Source organism: Macrotis lagotis, chromosome 1 (assembly GCF_037893015.1).
Source record: "Macrotis lagotis isolate mMagLag1 chromosome 1, bilby.v1.9.chrom.fasta, whole genome shotgun sequence".
In the NCBI taxonomy this organism is placed as follows: Eukaryota; Metazoa; Chordata; class Mammalia; order Peramelemorphia; family Peramelidae; genus Macrotis; species Macrotis lagotis.
Genome location: NC_133658.1, coordinates 808,230,983 through 808,246,457, shown reverse-complemented (window position 1 = coordinate 808,246,457; position 15,475 = coordinate 808,230,983). Strand labels below are relative to the sequence as shown.

General features: G+C 33.9%; 1 long non-coding RNA gene across 1 annotated transcript in view; it reads left to right on the top strand.

Moving 5' to 3' along the window:
* The window catches only part of LOC141488705 (uncharacterized), a 155,957-nt gene that overhangs the window by 47,752 nt on the left and 92,730 nt on the right, over positions 1 to 15,475 (top strand). Inside the window, exons 2-3 of the long non-coding RNA XR_012468765.1 lie at positions 8,151 to 8,236; positions 11,194 to 11,247. This is a non-coding gene — a long non-coding RNA (uncharacterized LOC141488705). The remainder of the gene's footprint in view (positions 1 to 8,150; positions 8,237 to 11,193; positions 11,248 to 15,475) is intronic.

The window sequence follows — 15,475 nt, the reverse complement described above, 5'->3', positions numbered from 1 at the left end:
AGTATGTCTTTCTTGGCTGATATGCTTTGTAGATATTAAGACCATTTAGCCTAAGTGACTCCACATTGCAGTACATCATTATAACATCAAACTATATGATTATCACAGTCTCATACTCATTATGATTTTTGTGAATGAGTTGGATAAACTATAAGAGACATGATTATCACATTTAGAGATGACATAAAGGAGACAGACCAAGATCATCAAGCCAGGATCTAAATAGTTCCCAACATATTGTGGCAAAGTTAACAATATTACATTTAATTTGGATAAATGTGAAGGCTTAGCCTTGGCATAAAAAAAAAAAACAAGTTCACATATGCAAAATGTGAGTTGCATGAATAGTTAACGCTATCTCTAAAAAGGATCTGGGAGTTTTATTAAATTGATAAATAAATATAAGTAAAAATGTGACCTAGTCAAATAAGCTACATCAATCTAAGTCTTATTTAAAATGTCAGAGTGTCTGGGGTTTGACAACATCTTGAATATTCTATTCAGTTCTGACTGCTGGATTGTAAGAAGAACATTTGATAAACTAGAGAGAATGCAGAAGAAAACAATCAGCAAAGGGAATGGTCTTGAATTCTTGATAGAGATGTATGAGGTAAAAGAGCTAAAGATATTTAGATGAGATGAAAGAATAATTAAGGATGACATAATCTTCAATAAAGAATAGAATGATAAAAAATCTGGCAATCTTTTGATTTTGGTTGAAAATTTTCAGAATGTTTAGCCCACAGAAAAGAAAGACTTTAGAGGGAACAGAATTACAATATCAATATGTATTGAAGTCCATCATACAGAAGAGTGGGAGGCATCTGTGTGGCTTCAGAAGACAGAACTAGGTACAATATTTGGGAGTTAACAGTGTGTCAGAGTTCACCTTGATAAATTAAGAGAGCTTTTCACAAAAATGAAAACCATTAGATAATTTGAAATGTAATGGGTTTTTAGTAACTAGAGATTTTCTGTTAATTTAGATTCCACTTGTTAGGCATGTTGTAGAGGATAGCCTCACTTAATGAGGTGTATGCAGAATTAGATCATCTCAGAAGACCCTTTCCAACTTTGAGACTGTGATTCTGTAAAGTAGTTCTGTATGGTTACAGTATGGGTAAGACAAGAGAAGAGGGGTGAGTCAGAATTCTGATCTAATCAGGTACAATAAGAATGTGAAAAGATTGATGATGAAACTTGCCTCCTTTTGAAAGGATAGTGAGACATCTTGGAATGGTCTTGTAGATTGAAAGCTACATTCTCAGATATGGCCAACACATTGATTTGTGGGTGTGGGAGTATGGAATGTGGAATATTTGCTTGTGTATTTGTGTACAGAAAAAGACTTCTATTCAGTTTGAGAGGTAATAAGGCTTTGTGTAATGATAGATATAGAAAAAATATAATATTTCAATTACTATTTTAATATTTATATTTATGTGATATAGTTATATACTATATACATGTTTTTACATTCAAAACATAATATACGGATGCATGCACATATTCATGTCCACATATCTATATAGGCTATGTAATACATATGTGCACATGTGTACATATATCTGCATGTAAATATATGTTGAGTACATGTCTAGGTATGTAAATATTTGAAAAGTGGATAGAACAGTTCATAGTTTCTTATACAAGCCTCTCCTAATTGCACATACTGAAATATTAATTTTTTTGGAAGATAACATCACAGTAATTTAAAAAAATAATGAAAAAAAGTACTTTGAAGTAAGGTTTTACAAGACTCAAATGTCAAAAATAAGCATCCCTAACTATATTGCTTAGACAATGGGGATCCACTGAGTGTTATTAAGTAGGGATATAGTCAACTAGGTCTATTATGTGTATTAGGAAGATGTAATATAAAAGCTGGATTAATAAAATGAGATGCTAGTTGTCTTATTTCTCTAATTTGAATTTAAATACAAAAGAATCCTGTATAGAAAATCTTAACATTAAAGTGATGCAGTCATCCTTGGACTCTGTAGTAGTTCATGTCTTGAATGAGGATACTAATGAAGTCCTTTATGCAGCCTTCTTTAGGGATCATTCATTCACATATATATTTATTCAGGACCTACTATGATTTAGCATAGATGACCTTGATTTAGCACAATGGCCTTGGAGTCAAGAAGATTTGGGTTCATGCTATGTCACACATGTTAGCTGTGTGACCCCAGGAAGTTCATTTAAAATTTCAAAGTCCCTAGACAAATCACTAAATTACAGATGAATTGATGATTTGCATTAGTGAAGACTTTTCTACACATCCGGGCTTTAAAAAAAAGTGTGTAAGGATGCAATATGCAATGGTTTCTGATTATATAAAGAAATAAATGAACAACAGCAATTACCATGCTAAATGACATTATATTCTAGTTTAGAGGGGACAATTCATCCTTCATCCACCTCCCCACCCTCAATAAGTAAAAAATGGCAAAAAGACAGCTAGAAAAAAGACAGTTGGGGAGATGAAAATATAGGCACATATTCATTCCTTTCAAACTAATCCATGGAGAGTGTCAGATTAAGAAACAATGACTTGTTTAGATGAGACCAAAGGGCCACCCACAAATGAAGTCCTTCTCATCACCTATTTCAAGCAATGAAATCAAACACATGCCAAAATTCATCCTAAACCCCAGAACAGGCTTAAAGATACAAATAAAAACCTTGCCAGGGAAAACCAAGTAACTCAGATGCAATATATTTGTATTCTGTCACTGATGCACTGTCTAATGTTGCTGTAACTATGATGTATAGGTCTATCAAAGCATGTGTTACCATGGTCTGAATTTCCAGACTGGAGAAAAATGATTAATGTTGAGATTTGCATTCGATGTGGGCTTGGACATCAATATTTCAGCTTAGGTAAACAGGAGCTTTGCGTAATTTATTGGTTCTCATTATGGATGGCTTGTAGAAGCCAAATTCCCTTCTGCTTGGAAAATTCCCCCTCTGCCTCTGAAATGACCTTTCATGCTCCACAAATCAATCTAGTAGAAATGAAGCAAGTTGGTTAATATTTTAGGGGGGAAAATGACTTCACATGTCAGGAACTTAATTGTTATGATTCTGACCCATTTTGAAATTAGTTAACATTTGCTTCAGGTCCCTAGCTTCCTGCATTATTCATTTTGATCTTGGCCTCTCTCAAGACTTTCCAGTATAGTATCCTGTACAACAGAGGTGATTGTTCCCTTGTGTTGCTGTGACCTGCAATTTTGCAAACACTTTAGGAATTTCCTTTTCAGTCCTGGATGCACATTTTAAGAGGGATTCAGATAATCTGGAAGCTCCAAAGAGGAGGGGGAATGAAAATGGTGAGAGGACTTGTAGCCCAACATTGGATTGTTGATTGAAGTAAGAAGGGATGTTTCACCTGGGAAAGTGAATGTTGGGATGAGTAGTCATGATCACTGTAATCAAATATTTGAGAATGTTCTGTAGAACAGAGATTGAATGACTTGTTCAAAATTCAGGGTAACTAGATGGCACAGTGGCCAGCACACCAATCTTGGAGTCAGGAGGACCAGAATTAAAGATACCAATTTCACATTAAAAAAAAGGAAGATTTTATTAACAATTGGAAAATCATATCAAACTTGTGCCAACTACTGTGTGTGGGAAGATGCTGGCACTAAAGTGACAAATAATAAAACAAGCCCAGATCTCTGGGAGTCTGTATTCTAATTGAGTTGCTTTCTAATGGCTGATAAGGTAATGATGTCCCCATTGCATCAAGTCTTCAAGCAGAGGCTAAATAACTATTTTCCATGGCTGTACAGAAAAGAATCTAGTACAAGTTAGGGTTAGTCTCTTCCCATTCTGATTCTATCAGTCTCTGCAGCAGACCACACAAGAATAAAATATTCTAAAAATATACAAAGAGACATTGTGCTTAAAAATCATAGAATAAGCCAGAATCATTGTGGTTTATACAAAGAGCCCTGCAAACACCTAACCTTGTGTATATCTAGGCTCTAAATAAAAAAGGATCTATGGAATTTCAATGTATATCACACAGAAATTTCCCTAGAAAGGTTCTGTGTTCCAGCACATGCCAGAAGTTAATCAAAAGGTAACAATGCCAAAATAGACCCCCAGAAAAGCTTTTTGGTGGCTAGCACCAGACCACGTTGTCAGTCACTGTCAAAATGAGAGGTCACGGCAGCATATGCTATTTTTTTCCCCAGTGACAGCATGTTCCAGCCAACAAAGGTCAGTGCTTCTATGGCATAAATCTATTAGCCTATTGTTGTCATAAAAACCATAAGGAAAAGACATTGAGTCAGATGTTTGGAACAGATATAACATTCTCTGCAGTTATTTCAGCAAAGGTCTAGCTTTGGCATTTTTCTTCAGCCATACTGACAGTCATCATTTGGGACCTTTAGTCTGAACTCTGTGTCCTTTCTCAAAGAGTGTCTGGAGGGAAGGAATAAATAGTCCTGCCATCTTCTGCTGGTCTATGATAATACTTTCATTGCAGATTCAACCCTGGGAACCATGTTTTAGGAAAGATATTTCCAAGTATTTTGTCCACTTCTAGGATCATTGTTTAGCAAATGTGTTGATAACGCATGAACTGGATGGCCAGTACAGACCCAGAAATTTCCAAATATGGAACATATGAAATGGGCTACGGTTAGGATTAGATAGTATTCTAATAAGAGGGAAATAATAAGAAAAGACCAATACTAGATTCATACCACCAAAGAGACCAAATAAAGAAAAAAAATCTCATAAATGTCAACATATTTGTAGGAGTATATTTCATAGTAGTAATGAACTGCAAAAACATAGGGTGATATCAAAGGGAAAAGGTTGAACAAGTTGTGATATATGAATATAGTATTCTGTGCCATAACATATGATGAATGTGAATAATGTAGAAAAACATGGAAAGACTTAAAATAACTGATTTAAAGTGAAGTAAGGTATCGATAGATAGTGGAAAAAGTACTAATAACCATGGATTACATATAATTATAATGACTTAAGAACATTCCTAAAGAGGGAATAGGAAATGCTTCTTTACCACAGGGTCTATATGTGAGGAGCAATATACTGTCAGACTACCTTAATAATTTGGTACTTTATATTACTGTCTCTCTCTCTCCCTACACTCCTATCTCTGTCTCTGTCTCTGTCTCTCTGCCTATCTCTCTGTCTCTTTCTCTGCCCCTCTCTTTGTCTCTGAGTCTGTCTCTATGTCTCTGTCTCTGTCTCTGTCTCTGTCTCTGTCTCTCTCTCTGTCTCTCTCTCTCTCTCTCTCTCTCTCTCTCTCTCTCGTTCCCACTCTTATATGTATCCTTTGTATTTTGTTACAAAGGTTATCCCTTTGACTACAACAAGGGGGAAGGATGGGTGTATGTGTACATATTCATTTTATGTGTTTATGTAAATATTCATGTAGATGAAAATTAAAGCAATGGATTTTTTTCTCTTTACAAATATAGGAGAAAATGTTCATAACTTTTTTGGTCTTTGTTCTCATTGGAAAGTTCTCATTTGGTCTTAGTTCTCAAAAGAAAAAAATCTAATCCTTTTCAAAGTGACAAAATTTTAAATATATAGAAAAGGAAATTATGTCTTTAATAAATTTTGTCTTTCATCATTTAAACATTCCCATTTATTCCAAGTAATTCCTATGAATATCATCTGTGGCATCAGTAGGCAGAAGCTAACAAAATATGAGCTGCTACATGGCAATGTGATCATTTCTTTGGCTCATTTATAGCTTTATGCATATATTTATATAGCTCTCCTTTTCTCCATCTTCCTCAAAGAGTACGAGAGGTTAAAATCTGTAGTACATATTTGTTTATAAATTTGTCTCCATATTTTAGATCATATTTTATCAAAACTTTGGTAAAGCATGACACAGGTGACTAGGGCATTGCTGAAACACAATCATTTCATATCATTATTTGATGGAAGTTTCCATCAGTACCACTTAAAGAACTTAATTCCTCAGTCCCATCAGGTGCAGAACCTCAGTGGGATCCTTGATGCAAGTTGAAGTTTCTTGAACTATAAAATGAAAGTTGGCCCAAAAGGTATAGAAAGGGAATAATGATTTAGCACTTATAATGTACCAGAAAGAAGGTGATAGAAATATGCTGGGCAATGAGAAGTAGAAAAAATTATGATAAAACAGATAGTGTTCTTTTATTTATATTATATATATATATATATAATTTATTTTTCTAACTCTATGCAATGATAGGTTTCAACATTCGTTTTCATAAGGTTTTGAGTTTAACATTTTCTCCCTCTCTCCTTTCCCTCCCCACTCCCACGACAGAAATTACTTTAATATAGGTTATTCATTTATAACCATGTAAATATAATTTGATAATTATCAAAAATAGTTAATGCCTTTGAAGGACAAGAGTTGGAGAACAATAATCATTAAAGAATAAAGTTTGAGGCAAGAGTTAGAAGAAATAAGGACCACAATCAATTAGAGTCATGGTGCTAATCATAGATTCCAACAAAAGGGATTGTGACAGGAATCAGTTTGTATAATTTGTTGTACTCAATGTTATGCAAGTGTATACATGCTTTTATGACTGGTTATATGTATTTAGCACTCTAAATGAACCACAGCTTAATAGCAACCTATATTTCTGCTTGCATTTATTTTTCATGGCAGCATTTGGTGGAGAACACCTGAACTTCCCCTCTAGTGTTGACTTTTGCCTTGTTCATAACTTTCTATTTTTTAATTTTTGCAAGGCAGTGGGGTTAAGTGGCTTGCCCAAGGCCACACAGCTAGGTAATTATTACGTCTCTGAGGTCGTATTTGACCTCAGGTACTCCTGACTCCAGGGCCGGTGCTCTATCCACTGCGCAATTTAGCCTCCTCCACTGTGCCACCTAGCCGCCCCCTTGTACATAACTCTTCACCCGAACTTAGCATCATTCATAACTGCTCACATGATCTTTTACTGAAAATCTGGGTTCTCCAACATTTCTATTTCTAAATGCTTGAAGTCTACTACAGATTACAGATTTGTCTTCAATTCAATTCAAATACACCCTATTTTTAACCCTCTCACGTGTTCCTCCCCCCATACTTTGTTGATGATATTATCTGATGCTTTAAACAATGCTTTCAAGTTTGCAATATGCTTTACATGAATGATAAATCATTTGAGTATCATAGCAATCTTGTGAGTAGGTACCACAGGCATTATTATACCCATTTTACAGATAGGGAAACTGAGGTTCACAATGGTTATTGATACATGTCAGAAATGAAATTTGAACCCAGATCTTTTGAACTTCTAATCTCTAACTCTAATTTATACCACACTGTCCTCCTTGTTTTAGACCATAGAAAGATCATGTTCTCCTTCCCTGTCTTTCTCCACCAGTCAATAGCTATTGATTAGATGGATTAGAACCATTAAATTCACTGAATACCTTAAGTAGTAGGTCTGGACAGTCTCAGTTGAAAAGGTTAAAAATTGAGGCAACTTCCAAGGAAATTCACCACCACTCTCAGAAGAGACCAATTTGTGAACTTCTTTTCATTGAAATTCATTCAACTTTCCAATCACCACAAGTTCTTCTTTTTCTGGCATACTGCTTGAGTTCGTCACCTTGCTGATGAGACCTAACAACTGTCTCACAGATGATCTCCCAGTGGTCTTAGAGGAAGGCATTTTCATTTCAGTGTGTTTTGCCATCAATAAATGCTATTGCTATGACATTTTGAGGCATATAATTATAATACCAGATTTTTACAGATTTTCAAAGTTTTTCAAAGCACTATACACAGCATCTCATTTTGTCCTCACAATTCTGAAAGTGGAAGCTATTTTAATTCCCATTTTATTGATGGAGAAACGGTGGTAAAATGATTTTGAATTCAGATCTTTCTGACTCTTGGGTCTAACCCTTTGTCTACTATACTATCTAGATGGTCTACTAAAAACTTTTCCTTTAACCACCCTTTGGAGGATATTTAGTGTAAATACTATTACCTCATTTTACAATTGAGGAAACTGAGGCACAGAAGAAATAAGTAAGTAAGTAATTTGGTATAGTTAATAAGTAGAGAAGTCAACACTGGAACTCAGGTCTCCAGGCTAATGTTATTTCTATTTTTTTTTTCCATGCAGAAAAGGTCATAGAGTTTGGTAGGAAGACTTAGAAGTCACGTAATTCAAACTTCTTATGTGAAAGATGAGAAAAATCAGGTCACAAGGTAACACAATTATGTTCAAACTGCTTCATTTTAGTCATAAAACATAGAAAGGGTGAAGTATGATAACTATATTTATTTGGGAGTGTCACAAGGAGTGGACAAACAGTAACAAAGTCAAGTTGACCACAGGTATGGGGGGGAAATAATTCTATGCCCTTCCAATTTTTTTTTTGTTTTTAACTAAATGTTAAAATCAAATAGAATCATATGGAACAGAATCATGAAAATAATTTAACATTAAAGTTATAAAGAATCATGGGAAATGTGGAATTTCACTAGTAGATAAGGTTATAGATTAACCTATTATGGCTCTTACATCAATAATAAGCCTGATCTTCTTAATACTTGAGCACTTGTAATGATAGAAAACTAGCCTCACAGAACTGGTAAACTCCTTTCTCCTTAGTTGCTATATACACATTTAGCTTCTTCGCCTGTGCTCTAGTGTCCTATGATTAGGACCTGTATCTATGGTATCTATCTGAGCATTCTACTAGATAGTGTCCCCTCCACCAGGTCATGCTTTATCTCCTGTTTCATTTTGAAAACTTCCAGCGACAACACCCTTAGCACCTAAGGCAGTCCAATCCAATTTTGGAGAATTTTAATTGATAGGTATTTCTTTCCTTATATGATTAGGTCCCATGATAAATATGGAAGAGTAAACTAGAAAACTAGTTCCAACATAGGAAATTTCCAGAAATCCTTTTACACACATAAGATGTGTATTTTTAAAATTCATTTCATAAAATGTATCATTATAACCATGTTCAAGGCTTTTCTCAGTTTTGTTAAGATATTCCATCTCCTCTCTCCCCACCTCAAAGATGGGATAAGGATGCCATAGGGATACACTATGGAGTAGTGGGAATTCATTAGTCTTCATGTCACAAGATAAGTGTTCAAGTCCCAAATCCAACATTTACCCACTGTTTGCACCAAAGCAAGTAACTTCACCTCTGTAAGCTGTAGACCATTATAAAACTATTAACGATTTGACTGGAACAATGGACAGTGAGATGAAATTTCCCATTGTAGACTTCATGTTCCCTGATTTTTTTGGGGGGCATGAGGTAATGGAGTTAAATGACTTGGCCAAGGTCAAACAATTAGTGAATATCAGCTAGAATTGAACTTGGAGACTATGTTCTATCCGTTGTGCCACCTAGCTGCCCCATTGTGTCCTTTTAATGTAAAGACAATATGCATAATATGGCTAGTAACAGATGGTATATAGAGAGCAGCACTTTGGGTTTTGTATATATTACATTATATATATTTTGTTTTGTTTGACCTGACCCTCAAAACAGTCCTGTGATAGTTATATTTGTATTGTCCTCATTTTAGAGAGGAAGATTCTAAGTTTGAGAGCATATACATGGTTTATTGAGGATTAAATGTCTTTTAAATGAGTGATGTGGAACTCTTAATCCTTATCTTTCTGACTTTACATTTGGTATTTTATCTGCTATGAAATATAACATGTCTATTTTGAAATCAATTTGTGCATTTTGAAATCAATTTGTGGCTGTGTGTATTTGCTGTCATGTCACATAGTTGAGTCACATTGTGACTTCAGTCTACTCTGATAGTTATTTTTTGTCAGTGTTTTGTTTTTTCACTTCAACTCTCATCTAGATATCTTCTTACACAAATACACTTGTATAAATAAATTACTTTTTAAAATCTACACATATTTTTCTAATAACTGAGATGACATTAGATACATCCCTGTTCTCATATAATTTTATGAAGATTAAGGTCTATTTTGTATAATATGTATTGTGTACATATTTAAATAAAATATACTTTCTTTCTAAATGTTAATACAAATAAAGGTTGCCATTCTAGAAAAGGAACAATTTGACAGACTATTTAGAACTGTGTGTTTTTTCCTGTAAATGTCTCAATAAATGGATCCACATAGGACGATGTATTTTGTTTTGACCTTTGTGGATTTGTATTTAAATGGTTCAGGTTTTTTGTATATTAAAATAAAACAATTATGAGCTTAACAACTCATAAAAAGGATGTGAATATTAAGCTCTAGTTTCCTAGAATCCTAGAGGAAATAGCTTTCTGCTGAAATTAGTTGTACTATTAATCCTTTCATAAAGGATAATACCAGAGGATATCAATCATTATTAATTTCTTATTCCATTGAAAAGATAATAGGCATAATCAAATATTACAGGAGTGGTCTTAATAAAGAGAAGTCTTTTTCTTTTAAGTATATTGTGAATGTGAGTGTGTGGTATGTGTGTGTGTGTGTGTGTGTGTGTGTGTGTGTGTGTGTGTGTGGGAGAGAGAGAGAGAGAGAGAGAGAGAGAGAGAGAGAGAGAGAGAGAGATTATTTCACATGTGAAGTTTGAAAAAGTCAATATTTATTCCAGTATTGTGCAGTGTTGAGGAGGAGTTTCACAATGTGTTTTATAACTACAGAACTAAACTTGCTAATGATTTCACTAGAGTGTAAGGTGGTATATCAGTTCCAAGAGCTATGATCCTTATAGGTTACAGACATGCTGCTGCTATTCTAAGAGACAAATAACACAACTGTACACATGTAGTGCATTCCATCTCAAGGGCATTTTTTAAAAATTGGGATTTTAAGGTGCATAACACATCAAATTAATGGATTACCTACCTTTACATTTAGGAAAATTGGAATGGGGAAGATATTGAATGACTTGCCAAAGCGATGCCTTGGTGGAACTGCTCCATTGTTTCCTGATGGCTACTACTCCAGTAGGAAGACTCAGTCCTGATGACAGAGGGGTCACTAGGGAGAGACATTATTTTCCCTGTTGTGTATTTGTTTTTTCTCTGCATTATCTCATTTGCACTAAGAGGACATCCCCCCCCGCCCAGTGTAGGAGAGCAAAACACTCACCTATCTCAAATGTCAGGTTAATTCTTTTCATGGTAATATTCTGGTTTGTTTCCCTTTTTCCCAGGCGACTCAGCACTTTCCCTGGCCCTGACTCCCAAGATCTGTGAAGGTGGCTGAGGTAAGCAGTTTGGGGACAGACTATATTTCTCAAATACCAATCATCATATTGGAGGTACACATGAGTCTAAAATCAATTCAACCTTCATGGTGCATTAGGGCTTTTCTTTCCTGAGGTCAGAAAAAAAAACCTGCTCATTTCCATGTCCAGTTGTACAGGTGAATAAAGCAAATAACTCATAATATAAATTTCTGTCACTTTGTTTTGGTTTAACCAGCAGAGCATAGTGAAAACCTGTAGGAGTAGAAAATACATAGATGATCACTGTCCCTCTGTCAGTACTTTGAGGTATGGCACCCTAGGCAGAGCTTGCTCTATAGGCTATCTGCCAGTATTTCAGAGAGATACAGAAAATGGTTTGTTTTTGATGGTAATAGTGAAAGTGAGATGACTTGTACTTTGGGGGTCAAAGAGGCTCCAATAGGTTTAATGGCCCTTGTAATTTTACCTAATGGATAGATACTCGGGTATTCTGGGATAGTAAGAAAATTTATTCATTTTTGGGGGATAGGCACTCTGTCTTTTGCCTTTGAAGAGATAATGTCCATACTATTTCAGAATGTTATACTTCAAAAAAAGTTCTGTGCTATCTTTGAACATGGACAGATTAAATGCACAGATCAATCAACAAAAATATGCACAGTTCTGTACTCATATATAATTATAAGCATGTTTATATGATTATTCTTACATACACATAAATATATATTTACTTGAATGTCAGGATAATTCTTTTCATGGGGCATAGTGATGTCTGCAGGAACATAAAATAAACATAAAATAGATGCATAATTCCTCTCTCTCTCTCTCTCTCTCTCTCTCTCACTCCCACAAATACAATACACATATATCACATATTTATTAGTCTTTATACAAAGACACAAATACACACATGTACATGTGGAAACTGTGCATATGTTTCCATACACACATGTATGTTTATGCAAGTATGAACATTTGTATATCCTTACTGGAAAAGTAACCCTTAGTAAAGTAGGAAAAAATAGAAATCCCAACAGGGTAACACTTTTTCAAGTCATTTAATTTCTTCCTCATTTCAATTTTCCTGAATTTAAAGGATACTTAGTAATTTGGACAGTTGCCTGGTACTTGAATGTTCCAATAAAGAAAATGTTCACAAGTATGTATTCATTTATTTATCTCTCTCTCTCTCTCTATATATATATGTACATATGAATAACTGTCTGTCTATATTCATTTTTATTTTGTAAAATACCAAGAATTCATATCACATATTTTGTTAAGATAAAGAATAGTTATCTTTACTATCAGTACATTATATGTCTTTCATTTGTTTACCCAATTTTTACTATGTTTTGTTTTTATATTTGAATTTTTCCCTAGCATCCCTCCTTTCCCCTACCCAGAGTGTAACATAAAATTATTAAAGGGAGGATAAAAGAAAATGAAAAGTGGCAAAAAGAGAAAAAAATCAATAAAATCAACCAGTACCTTGAAAAAGCTTGGAAAAGATGCAGTCTTTCACACCTACAAAAGAATGAGTGGAAGTGTCTTCTCAAATCTCTTCATTGAGCTGCTTATTTTTTATAATTATGAGATTTTTTGTTACTGTCATTTGTTTTGTGATGGATTTTCTTATTGTAATCTGTGAATATTCTATTCTTGTTTCTTCTTACATAATTTTACATCACTTCATGATAGTCTTTCCATGCTTCTCTACATTAATTATATTCAATCCTAACAATTCAGTTTCTTTCAGGGATTATACTTTATCTGGTTCTCCCAAGCCAGTGCACTAACACAATTTTGTGACTTTTTATTTGACAAAGTGTGAACTGTGATTCTCCCTTCCCATATGCTAACTGGGGCTTTTAAGATTGCAAAAAATTCAAAATAATAAGTAGAAGAAATGAAAAATAACCATATCCATTAAAATAATTTATTATGAGTCACAGAATGTTCAATCCTGAAATTAATTTGAAGATAATTTAATGAAAATTGATCACTTTATGAATAAAAAAATTAGCCAAAAAGAGAGAAATGAGTTGCCCAATGTCACGTAGAAAGCTAGGGATAGAAGCCAGATTTAGACTTCCTGACATCATAGACAGCCTCTTCAAGTAACAGCCATTGCTTCTAAGGATTTAGATTTCTTTTAAATATCATAGATTTTTTAAACCCAGGGTCTTTCTATCATTTCTCTACTTTTTCACAAAACTGCATTCCCTGTTTCATACTTTTTTCCCTCCTTCAATGCTTGTTCCATCAAGATTCAATTTCTTCCAAACATTACCTTTAAAACATGCAGTTATTTGTTAAGAAAGAGGACAGTATCGCAAATAGCATCTTCCCAATCAAATCTTGTGGTTTATCCTTGTTTGTTATTTAAAATGTATAAAATACACTTATATTTACCTTTTAATATTGAATCCAATCATAAAACATGCCCCTTTGGGGGAAAATATGTCACACTTGCCTTGCATTCTAATATAGAGTCTTTTCTGACTGATATTTAAACCCTTGAGCAAATTCCTCTACATTTTCTTCTATATTTACTGAAAAAAGCTGTGGAGGGGAATTACCCTGAGGGGGGAAAAAAATAAGAGATACACTTCAAACATGAAAATATTTGTTCTTTGTTGTCCATCTCTGTTTTTCTTTTGATTAAATAAAACTTCAAGAATGATAAATTATGGCAGTGAATTCTTTCAGGGTTTTTAAAACAAACAAAATACTTAAACATTTTTAATAGTACATTGTAGCTGACTGCATGCATATTTAGTTTCTATATATGGCATATTGAGAAAAATGCATGGAACTAAAAGGTTTGCTTTTAAGATTATAGTTGTTTTAAACTATAGTTAAATAAACAACATATTAGAGTATGAAAAGTTAAATTTTCAGTAAGAATATCTGGGTTCAAGTCTTAGCTTTGCTATTGTCTGGTTCTATCTCCTTTAGCAAACAATAGCAGCTAATATATATATATATATATATATATATATCACTTTAATGTTTGCAAAATTTTATTTCATTTTGTCCTCACAACATACCTGGAATATAGGTACATTATTATCTCCATTTAGATGAGGCAACTAAAACAGACAGCGATGAAGAGATTTTCCAAGTTTATGCATTATATCTAAAGTTTGATTTGAAGCCAAGTCTCTCTGACTACATGTCTAGTACTCTATGCACTACAGCAATAAATAGCTCTGTGTCTCACTTTCCTCATTTGTAAAAAGATATGGACTAGCTGACTCTTGGATCCTTTCCAGCTCTAAATCTATGGTCATCAGAATACTGGCTTTGGAGTCAAAGGACAAGTGTATAACTTTGGATAATAACCTAAATTGTACCTCAGTTTCTTCTTCTTGAAAATAAAAATTAAATTAAAGAAATTAATAAATTAAAGAAAGTAAAAGAGTTAGATGAAATGATCCCCAACTTCTTTACAATTTTAATTACAAATTTCCTTCAACAATTCATTAGACCTTTTGGGGGGAATAGCATCTATATATCTATATCTCAATATAGTTATATAAATTGGATTAGATTAGATTACATTAATGGAAAATCTCTAAAGATTTCCAATTTTATCTTCCCAATTTTTTTAGGGTTTTTTTTACCTTGTTTTTTTTCTTTGTAAGGCAAACGGGGTTAAGTGGCTTGCCCAAGGCCACACAGCTAGGTAATTATTAAGTGTCTGAGACCGAATTTGAACCCAGGTACTCCTGACCCCAGGGCCAGTGCTTTATCCACTACACCACCTAGCCACCCCCTTCCTAAATGTTTTAACAAGATAACCAGGATACAGTTTCTTAATATTTGAGCAAAATAGGGGAAATGATAATGAATATTACTTTCAAAGTACAGTACAAAAGGGTTAAGAAAGATTAAATTTTGGTTAGAATATTGTTACCTTTGACACTATGATTGTTCGTGTTTTCACTTGTGTCTGAACTTAATTATATTCAAAGTATGAGGATCTCCAGTGCAGGACAGACCAATTTCATCTTCTGTCAAGAAGCAAGTAAGCTAGAATCAAATCCTTCAGACTCAATCTCCATCTCTTGGTTCAGAAAACATAGTCACAAATCTCACAAGAACAAACAGTCCCAAAGGATTCCTAAGTTTAAACAAGTCCAAAATATAGTGAGAATAGGTTTTTTCACACTATTTGATTCTTGAAACTAGAAAGTAAAAAAATAATATAGACACAGAATTGGGGATGGATAGGTGTAAA